The sequence below is a fragment of the Spermophilus citellus genome (genome assembly GCF_964194105.1).
Source record: "Spermophilus citellus genome assembly, chromosome: 2".
Lineage (NCBI taxonomy): Eukaryota > Metazoa > Chordata > Mammalia > Rodentia > Sciuridae > Spermophilus > Spermophilus citellus.
Window position 1 is genome coordinate 210,042,148 of NC_138183.1, and position 9,967 is coordinate 210,052,114.

The 9,967-nt window shown below is 46.9% G+C and overlaps 1 protein-coding gene across 9 annotated transcripts in view; it reads right to left on the reverse strand.

Moving 5' to 3' along the window:
* The window catches only part of SOX6 (SRY-box transcription factor 6), a 603,909-nt gene extending 602,072 nt beyond the window's left edge, over nucleotides 1-1,837 (reverse strand). For 3 of the 9 annotated variants that reach the window (XM_081280958.1, XM_081280956.1, XM_081280955.1), the window contains exon 1: nucleotides 2-266. The gene's annotated coding sequence lies outside the window, so the exon portion shown is untranslated. Of the gene's footprint in view, nucleotide 1; nucleotides 267-655; nucleotides 1,125-1,302; nucleotides 1,350-1,411; nucleotides 1,431-1,476 lie in introns of those variants that run through there. The other 6 variants (XM_081280975.1, XM_081280957.1, XM_081280977.1 and 3 more) reach the window with 5 other exon arrangements.
* Between the last annotated feature and the right edge of the window lie 8,130 nt (nucleotides 1,838-9,967).

A 9,967-nucleotide genomic window follows, 5' to 3' on the forward strand; every position in this document is an offset into this window, starting at 1 on the left:
CTTTGCATTTAGTCTCTATTCTTTGGGGGGATGCGGTTTAGGTCGGCTCGTAAAGGTAGCCCGTTTTGTCCAGGTTGGATATTGTCTACTTATGGATCAGCCCTTGGGTGAGGGTTTATTTTAATTTATGGCTTATGCATTCTTTTAAGGTCGATTTACATGACCTCCGGCTACAACTAAGACAGCCGAGGAGGGCACTCCAGTCGTCAGTCGGCCAAACCCACAATTAAAACAGCCCTCCCCCTAGTCTCAGTGTGACTAGAACTCTCCCAGGGTAGGCTGGCTGCCTCTTTTCTCTTTCCCACTTTTTTCTTCGCTTCTCTCTTTTTTTCTCCTGTCTTTTATGTGTCTTCTTTTTTTAGTATCACGAAATAAGATGTGATATCACTTTGAAAGTTTCGGTGTAACTTTCTCTAAACCCAAGCAAGCCTGCAGCGATAACCAGAGAGTTCACAAAGCCCTCAGGATGTTGCCCTCTTGTGGGCAAAAAACGCCATTACCACCCAGGAGTCCCATCTGAACCCTTGGAGCACACACGCTTAAGCTGAGGGTGGGGGGAGCGAGGGAGGGAGAGAGGGAGAGGGAGGACACTACACACGCAGGCACACAAGCTTCCTCCATCACACACTTGCGCGAACTTCCATGAAATACCTACCTCAAACTTCACGGAGACTTAAAAATTCATTCTCTAAGCCACCTGACTTCTTTTTCATATCATTCCCAGTTACATAGATTAGAATATCTATTCAGGGAGGCGGAGGTGGAGGAATAAGGTGGGCCGAGAGGACAGACAGATTTCCGGACGAATACTTAGGATGGCGATAACAGCTTTCTGTTGTCAAAGGTTGCGTTGTCTGTCCCTCTCCCTGCCCTTTTGCCTTAGTGTTCTACGCACAGTTATCTACTGCTACAACATGTGTTTTCTCGGAGTGGATGGGAAGGGCAAAAAAAAAAAAAAAAAAAAAAAAAAAAAGCCCGCCACGCAGATCTGTCACCGCCTCCGGAACAAGGCACAACTCTCCGAGAGGGAGACGCATCCTGGGGATCAGCGCGTCCACCAGCGAGCGGCTGGCGCTAGGGCCCCTTTCTCTACCTACTCTCCCCCTCCGCGTCGGTCCCGCTGAGTGCCCTCCTCCCGCTCCTCCTCCCGGCTCTCCCCTCCCCAGCCAAGTACGGAAACCCGCCCCGGCTGGGCAGCCGCGGCTCCCGGCAACCCGCGCCCTCTCAGTGCTCAGCTCGCTCGGCTCTCTTCCCTCCGCTAGTCCTAGCCCAGCCCCTCAGTCCCAGCTCAGAGAAACGAACCCTGGAACTGCCCGGAAGGGCAGGAATGGAAGGTGCTGGGGGCCAGCGATGGGGCCCAGCAGTAGGTTCCTGTCCCCTGCCCGCTCCCACTCCCCAACAGGTAGCTCACAAACGGGCCGCGCGCTCTCGCTCTGCCTCCCTCGCTCTCTAGATCGCTTGCTCCGTCCCGGTTACCTGGGCGGGCTCCAGGATGGTACCGCACGGGAGGGTTCCTTGTGCGCTGCGCCGCGGGAGTAAAAGGCATTAAAGGAAAAGGGAGATACAAATAAAAAAAAAAAATCTTTTAAAGGAAGAAGAGTCGATGCTAGGTCAATTAGCACAGGCTGGGGAGCAAGGGAGCAGAACCCCCCCCCCCAGCGCTGCGGCCCCGCAGCCCGTTAACTCGAGTCTGCGGGGGTGTCCCGCCTGGGGCAGGGGGGAGCGCTGAGCGGCAGAAGTTTGCTGCCGGGGTGCTAGGAGGTGCGCGCGGAGCGGGGTGACTAGGGGTTTCCCCCCTGAAACAAGTGAAGGCGATGGTTAGTGCTGTCAATCTTGGCAATCAGTGTGAGCGGCCATGTCGTAAGTATTCAAAGCATTTCCCGTCGTGCAACATCAGAAAGTGAGTGGCCAGGGCATTGATCTGAGCGAGGGAGAGGAGGCAGGGCTCCCCTCCCAGACAACACAGGCAAGATGAGACAAGAGGCGAGGGAGGCAATGAGCCAGGCGGGGAAGCTGGGAGGGAGGAGGGGGGGCTGGAGGAAGAAGAAGGAGGGGAGAGAGGGAGGCAAGAGAGAGCCACAGAGAGGAGGGCAAAGAGACCAGTGAGACCGGAGGTTGGATTTAGAGAAAAAGCCTGGACAGATAAAGTGACTACTAGAAGAGAACTGGAATGGGGACAAAGAAGAGGGAGAGTCAGGGTCAGAAGGGATTAGGGACTAGTAGAAGAGAGGCAGGCTAAAGACAGAAGGACCAAAGGAGAACTATTAGGGATGGGCGGCTAGGAGGAGGAGTCAAAAGAATGGCAAACTGAAGCGAAGGGGAAAAGGTAGGCAACTGGGGAGAGGGAAGGAGCAAAGTGGAAGGAGTAAGGAAGTCAAATGAGAAAGAAAAATGCTGGGGTGGTAGCGTATGCTTTGGAAAAGTTAGGTGAAAGAAGGAGATATGGGTTGAAGGTTGAGAAGTACTAAGAACTAGACCACAAAAGTGAGTCATCGGAGAAATAGAAGGGAAAAGACAAGTGTTGAAGCAGACCACGAAGAAGGAAAGAAGGGTTACTACTAGGATAAATAATAAGAAAGAAGTGGTCAAAAGAGAAAAGAAAGAGATACAGAAAGTAGAGATAATGAAAACACCCGTTAGTAGAATCTCAGTAAATGAAGGAAAAGAAACTTATTTTAAAAGATAGAGGAGAAGAAACTGAAAAAAAATAAGCTATTAACAGCAGATTCCTAACTTACGTAGGTGGCAGTGTTCTGAAGACCATTTAGATTATGGAGTTTATGGATTAAAGTTATTATAAATAACCAGATATGTGTAAACTACCAAAGAAAAATTACACCTTTATAGCAATAAATAAAATATATCCACACTTATTATATAGATAAATCAGAGTTGCATAAAATTGAGTGGGTGGTATATGTATAATGCTCAACTTTGTAAAAGAAAATGTCTGGAGAAAAATTTCAAGAGGGGTGACTTGGAAGTTGTAGAAGATGAAAAAAATCTCAAGTCACCCAAGATAGTACATAAAATTGTTCAAGTAAAATATAGAAAATTATGTTAATAAAATAAACCCCCTCTAAAAATACTACACAAATTATTGAGTCATGTGTAGGATGGGTTAAAGATTTGAAGGGTACAAAATAGCCTAAAAGAGCAGAGACCTGAAACTTTCTCTCTATTCCAAAACAACAACAACTGCAGAATCAGAGAATCAGGAAAGGCAGGACTAATAGTGGTATCAGATAGTTGAGATGCAGAATAAAACAGGTGAGAAAACTAGCTTTGCAAGTAGCACAGAGATAACCAAAGACAGTGTATTGTACACAAGGTGAGGTTGGCCTGCCTTAACCCAGGCCCAAAGAAATAGACTAGATTCCAGAAATATATTGGTGGAGAGTAAAAACTACATCAAGATTAAAAGCTAGAGAGAGGTTCAGACATACAACGTGCAGTACAACCTGCAGAAATTTGTAAACGCTTTTACTATGGAAACTGATATGAGATGGCCACTTTCAGACACATCATAAACAGAGACTTTGTATAAGAAGCTGTTGACCAGGTAAATGGGTCAGGAATGGTAACTAGAAAAATCAGAAAATTTTGTGGCAATCTAAAATTGCCAACATGAAGATGCCCTCTCAGGGATTGTGATAAAAGAGGAGAAAGTCTCATCTTTGTTACATTAACTTTCAAGAACATGGATACAGCAAACACAAAAGATGGAAGAAGCTAGGATGTCAGTCATGTATTGGCCTCTTAATGTACTCCCTGTTTGCTTCCACATGGATTCCAGATAAAAGAAAGAAAAAGAACTAAGGGCGGGGAGGAGCACCTAGGATCAGTGGGGCAGAAGGAATTGCCAGATAGTTCTGCCCCAATAGAAAATATGATGCTTGAGAATTGGGAGTTTCCAGACCATGAGTTAAACTGACTTGATGATAGTTGGTCAGGAGGAGAGTGAGTCCAAACAAACATTGTGTTCATATCATCGTCGTCGCCATTCAAGGCTAGAAAGTCTGCCTCCAGCTCCCCAAACCTAGAAGCTAGCAGAAAGTACTCCCCTACACCTTGCAAGTCAGCCCCTAATAGGTCAGCCCCTAATAGGCCCGGATTCCCAGTACTGAAGGGCGGGCCCCCTGACCTCTTGAGGCCCAAGGGGCAAGCCCAGATCTGTGTTTCTCTGTGTGTGTGTGTGTGTGTGTGTACACACACGCGCACGCGCCCTTGGAATGGCCCAACACAGGATTCCTAAGCCTTGAACTCGGTTGTCTGACCTGGAACTCAACCACTGAGGGAGGGGAAAAAAAAAAAAAAAACTCTTCCAAGCCTAAAGAGGTCAAAATCGAATGACCTGTCGGTAAGTCTGCAAAGCAGGGGGTTGGTCCCAAAGCCCGATTCCTCTGGGAAGGGCCACCGAAAGAGGTGAAACCTCAGGAACCAAAACACTGCGGCATGACTGGGTACCTCCAAGTGCGAAAACAGGTTTAGTTTTCTAAATATCAGCGCGTTGGCCCTTTAAAATAACTCGGTACCCAGAGCTCTGAGAGACAAGACTGATCCCGAAGATCAGATGCAGGCCGCTGGCGGGAAGCAAGAAGGAAAAGACGACATCATCAAGGTCTTTGTCGTCCAAGGCCCTAATACCCAACCCTTTCAAACCTTCTGAAAAGGAGCGGCAGGAACCTTCTTTAGTTTTTAACTAATAAACTAGTGCCAAAGTAAATTGTTAAGGCAGAACCGGAAGCGGGACGCAACCCTGATCCTGAAGGAAAGAAACTAAAAGTTAGGGTCTCAGTGCCGCACTTCAGACGGTGCACCGGTCGACACGTGGCCCTGGGGGCGGGGGTATTGGCTAAGGATTTCGTCTCAGGTCTGGGGCGCAGGCTATTCCTAGCAGAGCTAGGCGGAGAGCACCGCAGTGGGTTTAAGTGCTGAGCTCTACACCTGGTCCGTACCAGTCTTCTGGCTCCGAGAAGTCCTCGGAGGTGCGGAGGGCACCCAGATCCCTCAACCATATCCCGGGGCTCACGAATTCACTTTCCCCTGGGGATCGGATCTCGGCGCCGCGCAATAACCCCGGGCGCCGAGCTCCGGGGAACGAGGGAAGAAGGGAAGGAAAAAAGAGGAGACGGGTGGGGCTGACTTACCTGCCCGGAGCTACTGCTGCCTCTGCGCTGTCCGTGTGTCCCTGAGCACCGCAACCAGCAAGGGCAACTCGGCTTTGCTAAGTTTGGCCTCGCACCTCCAAAAAAGAGGCGCGAACTCGCAAAGGAAAGGCGCGCGCGGTTCCTGGAGAGAGGTCCCCCTGAACTTGGGAAGGGCAACGCAGTTAATTCTGCTCAAGAAGTTAATATTTAAAACACCCACGCAAAAATCACGACGGACATTGAAACTTCTAATGCCTGCTTTGAAAGTCTCCTTACACCAGCCAGGCGGTTAATTCAGACCTATATGACTTCATCTTAAGGTCGCTAACTTCTTTCAGGAAGGGTTTCACAGCTACTGTGTAAACAGGACAAACAAATGACATGCACTCCAAAACACCAAGAGAGAGAACTTTTACTTAAACGAAGAATAAGTGAGTGTAAGAGCCAAAGGGAAGAAGTTAAAAACTTTAATTACAGCACGGAGAAAAGTTTTCACAATTGGTTTCCTTAAACGGGATAACAAACATACCAACACTCCTGCAGTCCATTGCACTTCATTTAAGTTTGGAGCAACCCAATAACCTCAATTCCCAAATAACAGTGCCCTTGGGACTGCCTCAAAGAGGTCCTAACTCGTGTTTCAGTAACAAAAACAGCAAACTATGAATAATGCTTTGCATTCTTTAAGATGCTATTTTGCAAAAGGACAAGGCGTTGTCCCTTGACTTTAAATGGATGGAGAATAACATTAAATTCCACTTGCATTTGTCCATCATCCTGTTAGGAAGACCACAGCCACAGCGACAGTAGCAGCAAAGCACCGCCACAAAGGAAGTAGGGAAAAGTGGCAAAAATGCATAAACTTTTTTTCCAGGAAAAATCAAAAATAAGTTTTACAGACATGCCTTTCCTAGCTTAGGGAAGTTAATTTTCAAATGTGCTTCGGCTATCTAAGGTGCAAAGCGGTGGCTAGGGGAATGCGTGGCTGGAATCTGCATGCTGATAAGAGAAGGCTGATGTACTTACAGTGACAGAGGGCAGGCTGCGGGAGAAAAGCTGTTTGTGTTAGCCTGCGAGTTACCCAGGGCTGCAGTGAGAGCAGAAGGGAGGAGTGGGAGTGCCAGTCTGCGTACACCTTCACCGCGTCTCATTACATCTGCCAGCCTCTCTCTCCCTCTCTCTTTCATTTCCACATTCCCTTTGTTCCTGAAAAAAAAAAAATCTACACGTCACATCAGAGTCCCCAGATGCAGTCTACACCAAAGAAAAAAATGAATAATTCAATCAAACTGTGCATAGTCTCTAAGGCAATAAATCTATTGCACTTAAAGAAACGAAGGGTAATTACCACCATGGAATTAGAATAAGGCCAAAGACCAGAGATGTCGCCGAATCTTCGGGTAAACTCCCCAGTCAAATAAAGTTTCATTTATTTAATCCTTTGACATCTCAAATGAAAAGTCAGGAAAAGATTTTAAACTTATTTTAGAAGGTTATTCACTTCTTTTTAAACACATTATAGAAATGGGGGAGGGGTGAGAAGGGGAGAAAAGCCTGGCGCAACTACCTTGCTCAAAAGCTCCCAAAGGCAGCAGCATAGAACGAGTACAGACACCAACCAAGCCAATGTGTGTCCGTGGAGCCTGTCCAGGGTCCATTCTCTCCCACTCCACCCTCCTCCACTCCCCTCTAATCAGAGGAGGATCGCCCTCCACTCTCACACGCCACCGCAGCTTTGCAGGAGGGCAGCTGAAATCTGAGAACCTTACCTGCTGCACGGAGACCTAAGAGAACTCGCGCTTCCCTGCCACAAACACCCCATGCCATTCCTATGCACCCCTCCAAAGTCCCATTTACTTCTTCCAAGAGAAACTGTAAACGGGATTGCCCCCACCCCCCAACCCCACGATTGAATGGAAGCTCTGTACTGTACCGACTTCTGGATATGCCCTGGATTGAGTTTAGGGAATGTCTGGAAAGAAAGGGGGGGGGAGGGCACCTCGAGCCTTGTCCAAGTTAGTCAGAAGGCGGTATTAGGCAGGAAAGCGCCCACAGGAGAAACAGCTGGGATGCAGACCGACTATGGAAATCTCAGTTCTAGGAACCGTGTCCTTTCGTCCCAAAGGTAAGATTGAATGACTGTCGCACGTTTATTCTTTTGCTGTCTGTGTCTCTTCCCCACCCCCAACTACCTCTACTACTCGGATCTGCCACCATGCACCCGAGAGAAGGGCACAAGCATCGCGAAGGGCTTTATTTTCCAGGTCTCTCTACTCATAAATCGTGGGTGTCACTAAAACAAGATTAGCAAATCTACCGCTGGTAACAGCGACCAGAACCTCTGTCCCTCTGCCAGTTGCTCACTGATGGAAGCATCTCGGGCTGCACATCGGTCCCGAAGCCACAGCCCGTCGGGTCGCTGGGCCTGCGGGCTCAGGTGACACAGGGAGGCTCTCGGCGTCCCAAATGGGTTCGGTCAAGGGTTTCCACCCCATCGTTACTTTCCGTGCCTACGCGCTCGAGCGTGGTGTGCGTGTGTGCGTGTGTGTGTGTGTGTGTGTGACACACACACCGCGCGCGCGCGCGAACACACACACACACACTTTTGACATTCTGGCCGAACTCCTCATCTAAACTGAGGTTCCCTTTAACAGTCAATTCAGCCCTCCCGAGAGCAGCAGGGAAACTAGGATACGTGGATGGACCGCTAGGGTGCCAACCGTCCGGTTTGGCGGAGCTTTGTTTATGTGCCTAAGTCGCCACCTTGAGGTCGAGCGGAAGACTGCGCGCAGCTCAGGACTTCGGAGGCCCACCAGGCTGACCCTGGCCCAGGAGCCTTGGCGACCTCCTGGGACTGGTTGAAAAAGAAGCAAAGGCTGGTCGCCCTGCGGGCAAAGGAGCTCCAGAAACAGGGCCTGTTCTCTGGGACCCGAGCTGAAAAGAGCGACGGGTTGAAACTACAAACTAGCTGAATCCAACAGCCGTGAATCCTGCAAAGAACGCATTCTCCTAGCAGAGTACAAAGCTCGGGTCAAACAGTCTGCAGCTCTAAGGAGGGGGCTGCGTTTTGGAAACTTGAAGCACTAACTCCCAGGGCAGTGGTGGAGGGTAAGGGGCAGCTTCGATGAGACACAGTGTCCGCTTCTGTCCGGGACAAAGTCCCAGCGTTCTTCTGAAGTGACCTTAGTTCTGCGAAGAAGACTCTGCATTTCCTGGGGCTCATTTCTCCCTTCTCTCCAGAAGACAAAGGGATTCAGGGACGCGGCTAGACCCAAGGTCACAAGTCCAGGTCTCTGAGATGAGAACTGGGGGCAGCAGAGGGACATTCAGGCAGCCCTGATGGTAGAGCTAGGCACTTCAGCTCAGTAGTCACCCATTTCTCAGGAAATCTGTCCTTTTGAAAGTTTAACAATGGATTTGGTAAAATAATAATAATAATAATAATTGTTATAAACTATATATCTTTTTTCCTTTTTCCCATCCTGCCTTTATTAAATCCTTTGTGTGTGTGTGTGTGTGTGTGTGTGTGTGTGTGTGTGGACAATTCTTCCTATATTTTGCCTTATGCTATAAAGATACCAAGCTTAAGAACCCCCTAGCTAAATCCTGGAATAACATAATTGTGGTTTTTCTTTGTTATTCCTGGACACTGCCTCCACGACTTGGAGACTTCTACAAGTTCACACCACACCAAAGGCCATCCTCAGTGAACTGTGCCCCATCAATGCCTCCATCATTTTCCCTGCTACTTGAGTGCATAGATATTGTTTAAATAGTGTTTTACCAAAAAAAAAAAAAAAAAAAAAAAAAAAAAAAAGCAGAATTCTCTTTATTTCAAGGGAAAGGACACTTGGGCACTACTTGGGTTACATGAAAGCCAAATCAGCCCTGGCTGACTCCAACTGGTGCATTTCAGAATTTTGGTTAGCAAATAAATAAATAATAAAATAAATTTTAAAAATAGAACCACAGTTCTATATGGTGCTAATGGGCAACAGGAAATGTCTTTTCAAAGGAGAGAAGCAACAGGCCCTTAAGCTAGACACCATTCCCCTGTTTTATGCCACCAACTAGCAAATTAACATTGGATCACTCCTTCACTCATGTGGAAAACTGAGTGTTAGTGAATACAGTACTGAATTTTCCCAGGGAATCCCAATTATAGAAACACCTGTGCTAAGTAATGCTATTCTAATCCACTATAAAAACCTTAAGTATGTAATAGCCCTCACATCATCTCATTTCTTAGACACAGTGGGGTGGGCTAACCTCATGGAAGAACATTAGACTTCTACAATGTCTCCAGAGCCTTAACTCACAGGAGTCTTGGCTCTGCCTTACATAATGCTGGCTGTTTATTTTATCCTAAATGGAAGGAATATACATTGATGTCTAACACAACCAGCAGAGAGTAAACTTGGGTTGAAACATCTTTAAAGAGAAATCCAGTGGCTACAAAACTGGAACACACATCATATGGGCAGTGAGAGGCCAATTCCATGATTTTTAAACAACAACAACAAAAAATTCTAAGAACATAAGTCAGTATTCAGTCTATATGTTCCACTTTACTATATATTAATGGCAAAATATAATGAAATAAATCACCACAAATAAAGACTATGATGATATGGTAGAAACACATTGTAAAGTGTAAAATTCTAATGATCTCAAAAAAAATGCTTGTCAGCCATTTTTTAAATGCCAAATCTAATTTTTTGAAATATTATCTCAAAAATACATAATTAATATAAATAAATATACATAAAATTAAGGAATTATTGTTGTATTACTTTTATTGCTTCAGGCTACCAAAA